The following is a 6,000-nucleotide window of genomic DNA, read 5'->3' as shown; positions in this document are numbered from 1 at the left end:
GCATCATTGAAATATAGAATAATAAAAAAAAAGGTGGTTGGGGTGTGGGGGGAGAACATTTTCTGCGTGTGACTTTATTGTGAATTAGCCCAGCGTAATAAGCGCATTTCACTTTTGGGGGGGGAAGGGCCCGCACGACCCCGCGTGAAAGCCGCTAAATATAAACCCTCCCTCCCTCTTCTTCCTCTATGCGGTTAGGCCTTCAATTCAACTTTTCAATGGCACGAGCTAATTTACAAATCTTCTTCATTTTCATTGCTATTTTTCATCATTTCAGAGAAATTGCTAGGGGTCGTGTGGAAAAACAAAAGTAAGGAGGGGGGGGGCTACAGCAGGTGCAAAGTATAGCTCATGTTATACAAGTGAGGATTATATGTACAGCGTTCAGCACTTTGGGCCTCGTTGTTTGTTTTAGACTCACGCACGTGCCCAGTCAGCCCTCTGTGTTTTCGTTCTTATGTCGTTTGTTTTCAATTCTAGGGTTGGGGGCTTGAAAATGTATTGAAACGAATTTTTGTAGCCATTGAGAAAATCCGCCAGGGGGCAGCACCGATCACTGCCTACTAACGACCACACCTTTTCTTTTTTCTTTTCCCGAACGAACTTTTGAGCCCGAATTCCTTTTTGAAATGCTAAATGGGTCATTAAATGTAATTCATTTTGGGGGGTATTATACTTATCGTAAAGAGAATGTCAGCGTGAGGGAAACCCCAGCAATTGTGTGTGTGTGACGTCATCCGCTTAAAACAGCCTGTGCGTGATGGGATTATTGGCTATTGCGCATTGTTACGTCTGCTTTTTGTCAACGAATGATGTTCTACGGTTTTTATATACGATTTTCTTTTGAAAATGTAGATTAATAAGCGGCTAATTGTTCGGCGACAGCTGCTGGTATTTCTCCCTCCCTTTCCGCTTGATGACAATAGGCATCGAAAAATCTGGCCAAACATCAACGTTTTTTAAGTAAAAAAAATGTAGAAGAGGGTCTCGTTAGTAACGAATCATTGCGTCTTATTCGTTCTGTTTATTGGACTGTAATCAATTGGGATTCACCAGTTTGAAAGTCATTTCCAAGTGATCGATAGCGTCATCTATTTTTAAAGAGATCTAACACGAATGTTTTAATGAAATTGTTTTCTATTTTCATCCCAAGTGACAAAAAAAAACAAAACAAGAACCAGTTGCGCTAAAATCGTTCACGTGCTGACCGAGTGAAATTGTTTTTCCTACTTGGAAAACTATAAATATATACGCGTCATATACGGAGAACTAAAAGTAGGGAAGCCATTTTCCCCTTTTTTTTTTTTTTTATTTAGATCGTCACATGGTGAATAAAAAAGAAAATGCGATCAAAAAAAAAAGAAAGAAAAGAAATCAATTCCTATTATCTAATGCGCGGCAATAAGAAATTCACGCTCCGTCGTCTCCGATTCCTTATACCAAAACAGGATATGCAAATTTGCGTAGTTTTTTTTTTGTGCTCCCGCTACTTGAGAAAGAAAAAAAAAACTCGTTTTTCGTGAGTTTGTCCCGCGCTGGCACGCGTTTCATTTTTTTTGAAGTGTATTACCTTTTGTATGTTTTTGAAATCTTTCTTTGGTCTAAATCACGATTCACGCGTACATGATTTTTTGAAGAAGCTTTTCTGCTACACATCCCGTTAATCATTTGCAGGGTAGGAAGAAAAAACGAAAGAATTTGCATACTGGGGCCATTGTGATTGAGACGACCGATATGCGCGCATAACTCACGTTGATGTTTGAATATGTGCGATCCTGTTTTTATCCCGTTAAATGAAAAAAAAAAAAAGGGGAATCCATCAGCGTTTCACGATGATGAAATCGTTTAGCAGCTCGTGCATTTTTACCTTTGTGTCTTCTGATTGTTTCTAACCGGTTGACGAAAACACCTGCTCGCAATCGACCTAATTGATTTTTCACTTAAAAGGTGGTGAAAGAATATTGTTCCAATAAAAATGCGAAACTATGTGAGGAAAGGTGATTGGCTATCCCATTTACGTAATGGCTTGAATGTACCACAAGAACAGGTCAATCGAGTGATCCACTTTTGATTTTCCACGAACGCATCAAAATATGCCACGGTTGTTTCTTTTTTTTTGGCTTCGGCAAAAACGTACGACACGAATTGATTTCTATCTCTTCCTTGAAACAATTATTTTCTGCTACTTGTCGCAATTTGCATACAATGCCAAAAGTCTCTTATTTTTTGTTTGGCGCTATCCCGATCAAGTACGTACGCACGATTTAAAGTCTATTTCATATGGTGGCATATATTCTCGACTTGTGCGCATCTGAAAAAGGATGAAAGGCACGTCGTTCTTGTTAAGACGTCACTTCAGACGTCGTCATGTCCTTTGCGTGTCACTTCCCCTCTCCCCCATCGTCTAATCGCATTTCTCTTCTACACTCACGCTCCAATTCGGCCCTACAACATTCTCCATTTCACATTCAACTTCTTTTTCTTTCTTTCTTGCATTCACACCTTATTTAAGTATTCTTAAAAGGTGTCTTGGTTTTGCAAAAAAATAAATAAAAATTTTTATTTTTATTTTAAAAAATGCCCTTGATGGCATGGCGTCGCGACGCTCACACATACCCTCTGGCCTTTTTTTTTTTTTTTTTTTTTAAGAGTGAGACACACCCTTGTATACTGGTGATGTTGCTTGTAGGGAATATATAATGATATAACCGAATTTTGGGACCCAGTCTCTTTTTATTTCCCCTTCGGCACGACGATCCCCCCCCCCCCATCCACGAGACTTGGGGGTCTTCTCTTATAGGAGGGGAGGGCGCGCAACATGGGGCTGCTGCCATTGTAACATTTGTCAGAGGCGATAGCCAGAGGAGGGGTTACACAGACTTCGTGACACATTAGCGTTCAAAGCTGATGCGGAAATTCGGTTATCGTCAAATTACAAGTCAACTCGTAGCGTCGTCCGCTTCGCAAGGTTCGCCCCCCCCCCTCTTTTTTTTTCAACTCCCACACCTCCTTTTTTTTTTTCAAGCGTTGTATTATCCAGCCTCCCCCCTCAAAACATAGAGAAAAAAGTCTTTTTTTATTTTTTTATTTATACATATTATAAATAGTACATCACGTCGATGTATGGGACGTCAATTGGCTCTTCATTGTACCTCACCATTTTTCTTGTGTGAAAACGTGACTTGATTACTAGATGCTATTTCTGAAGGAGGTGTTTAAATAAAACTTTTTGATCTTGTGTGATGGTGGAATGCAATAGACACCTCTGTCCTAGAAGATGAAAAGAAAGTGTCGCATCAAGGCACCGCTTTTCTCTTAACGTGGCGTTTGATGACCCAACAGAGAACCCCCGGGGTGAAAGGCGCCAACAAGGTTCATCTGCGATTGCTCTTTGTCCGTTACACTTCGAAATGCGAGATAAATATCGAAATGGTAGGGGGTGGAGAGTGCGATAAAAAAAAAAAGCTGTTTTTATTGATCTGTTTTCTGTGCGTTGGACTCTGATTGATGAAATGAAGGGATTCACCATCTCTTTGAATCGAAATTGCATTTAAAGAGAATTCTTCCTTAAAGACGTAAACTTTAATATTCAAATGAGCGCTTGTCCGACACGCCACCAACCATCACACACATCATTTCTTCTTTTTTCGGGAGGAGGGGGGGTAGTTCGGAAATATGGTGGTCTATAGTTTGCCCCCGACGGACGGGCACAACTGGCCGGAGCCTGTCATGCGTGAGGTTGCTGATGTGTTCGCGCCTGTCACCCAGTGGCAAAACGGATTACACGCTTGGGCTAACCATTTCTTTCTTTCTTTTTCATATATATATTTTTCAAAGTATCTATCGTCTCTCTCCCTCTTTGATATCGGATGTGTGTGTGTGTCTGTGTGTATATCTACTGTATCTATCCATCTTTTGTGTGTGTGTGTGTGTCTCTGCTCCGCCAAAAAGTCCCTCCCTTTTCCTCTATTTATAAAGAACCCTCAGCCACACATCTGGACTGATGCTAACAAAAAAGAAATCCAAAAATGTATATAATAAAGTATCTCGATATAAGATCGGACCAGCTTCTATTCACACTTGTGTATAGATGGGGGGGGGATTTCTATTGTGCGTATTTATTCCCCCATTTTTTTATTTTAGTTTTGGGAAATGGCCGAAGGGGGCTCCGAAAAGGTCGGTTACAATTTTTCGTATCGAAAACGCGAGGCTTCATCAACTAATATGGCCGTCACATTTTTTTTTTTTTTTTCGTTCTTGATCGAAATAAAGACATTGACCACGCACCCCCTACAAGAGTCGATAGTGATGAGAATCTAACAATAAGATGCTGACCGTATTCAATTATTGGATGCTCAATATCACCCCCACCCCCCCCCCCCTACTGTGTGTCGAGTAATAAAAGAACCTTATTTGGTGATTATGCGCTCAATGATGATGGACTTTGATCTCTTTTGGCCCCATGTCTTAACACTTAATAAACTGGCGCGCTCTCTCTTGCCCCTTCTTAGAAAATAAGAACAAAAGAAAAAAAAAATGTAATGCAGGTATTCGTATTGAAAGTCACGTTGCATTTCCTTCCGGTCTCTTGTTATTTCATTAGAACGAGCTTTTCTTTTTTCTTTTTTGTTCTGATTTTTCTTTTCAAACCGACATAGTCGATGATTGACGTTTCCTTTCTCGGCCGTTCAAGGCACGTAGTTCTTCCCCCCCCCTTAAAAAAAAAAAAAAATATAGTTTTCTTTGAAAAGACACGTAGATATAGAAGGCGTCAAATGTCCGCAGCGTAATGAACAATCTTTTTGTATAGCCTTCAGGGAAGTGCCATTTTCTAATCTGAGCGGCCAAGTCTCACATGACCGATGTTTCTATCGTTGTTATTCCCCGTACACCGTTTGCACGATAGTCTCTTTTGCGTTTGAAGATCCTATAAATATATAGACTTGATCCCGCAAAAGGGTGTTTATAGCAATCGCATCAAAGCGTTGCCGCGCATTGATCAATCCTCATTAGCATATTATTCTTTTTTTTTTTTTGTGTGATCTCCTTCAAGAGAGGCCACTTATATTAGGCCAGATATGCGCGCTCGTGTTTTTTCATCGCGCTATAAATTTATTTTATTTTCTTTCGTGTTGATCCTCTCACACAAAACTGACGTGTATATATATATATACAGCTTCTTTTTTTTTTTTGAAGGGGGGGGGGGGGTTGCGTGGTCATGCATGATAGTGCCTACTCTCTTCTATGTTGTTTTTTCTTCATTTTCTAGAGAAAAAAAAAATGTGTATGCAGCTTTGGATTATATTATTCTCTGGCAGCATCCACCGCCTGCCGCTTGTTGTTTGTTTAGTGCACCATGCCGATCGTCTGTTGACTCAACGGCTCTGGTGCGCTCTTTTTTGAAATCGTTGATCCTGGGAGAGAAAAAGCCAGAGTTTTCATAGCTGATGATAAGTTTTAAATGTTTTCAAGTGAAAATAGTTCAATAGCCACCTGTGACGTCACGTTCATTTGAATTGCCAATGCTGTTTTGAATGATACAAACTGGCGGTTTTGATGATATAAATCATGGGTCGTCCTTGAACTTGAATATCGGCCATCATGCTATACATATTTCATTTGATGTATAAGAGATGTAGACGTAATACGAGCGCCAATTTGAATCTCATCAGCAAGGCCAATGGCGAACGTGTGATGTCATCGTTTCACCTTTTCGTCGTTGCCCCCCCCCCCTCCTGTTCCATAACACATCCTATATAAAAGAACGCTTTTGGAATATCAATTCAACTCGCCTACTGATCGATATATCGATGCCCTATACAGTGCGCTACGTAGCGTGGCAGCGTGAATGCCATTAGCCTACGTAATGAGGGCGCGTGAATTCATGAATCTTGCATGATCCCCCCTTTTTTTTTTTTTTTAATGTGTCGCATAAACAGTTTGAATGAGCAGCCCTTCTTTTTTTTTTTTTTTTAGCGGCCAATAGTTTGGCTTTCGCCC

Source organism: Daphnia carinata, chromosome 2, assembly GCF_022539665.2.
Source record: "Daphnia carinata strain CSIRO-1 chromosome 2, CSIRO_AGI_Dcar_HiC_V3, whole genome shotgun sequence".
Taxonomy (NCBI): domain Eukaryota; kingdom Metazoa; phylum Arthropoda; class Branchiopoda; order Diplostraca; family Daphniidae; genus Daphnia; species Daphnia carinata.
This window is presented reverse-complemented; position numbering follows the sequence as displayed.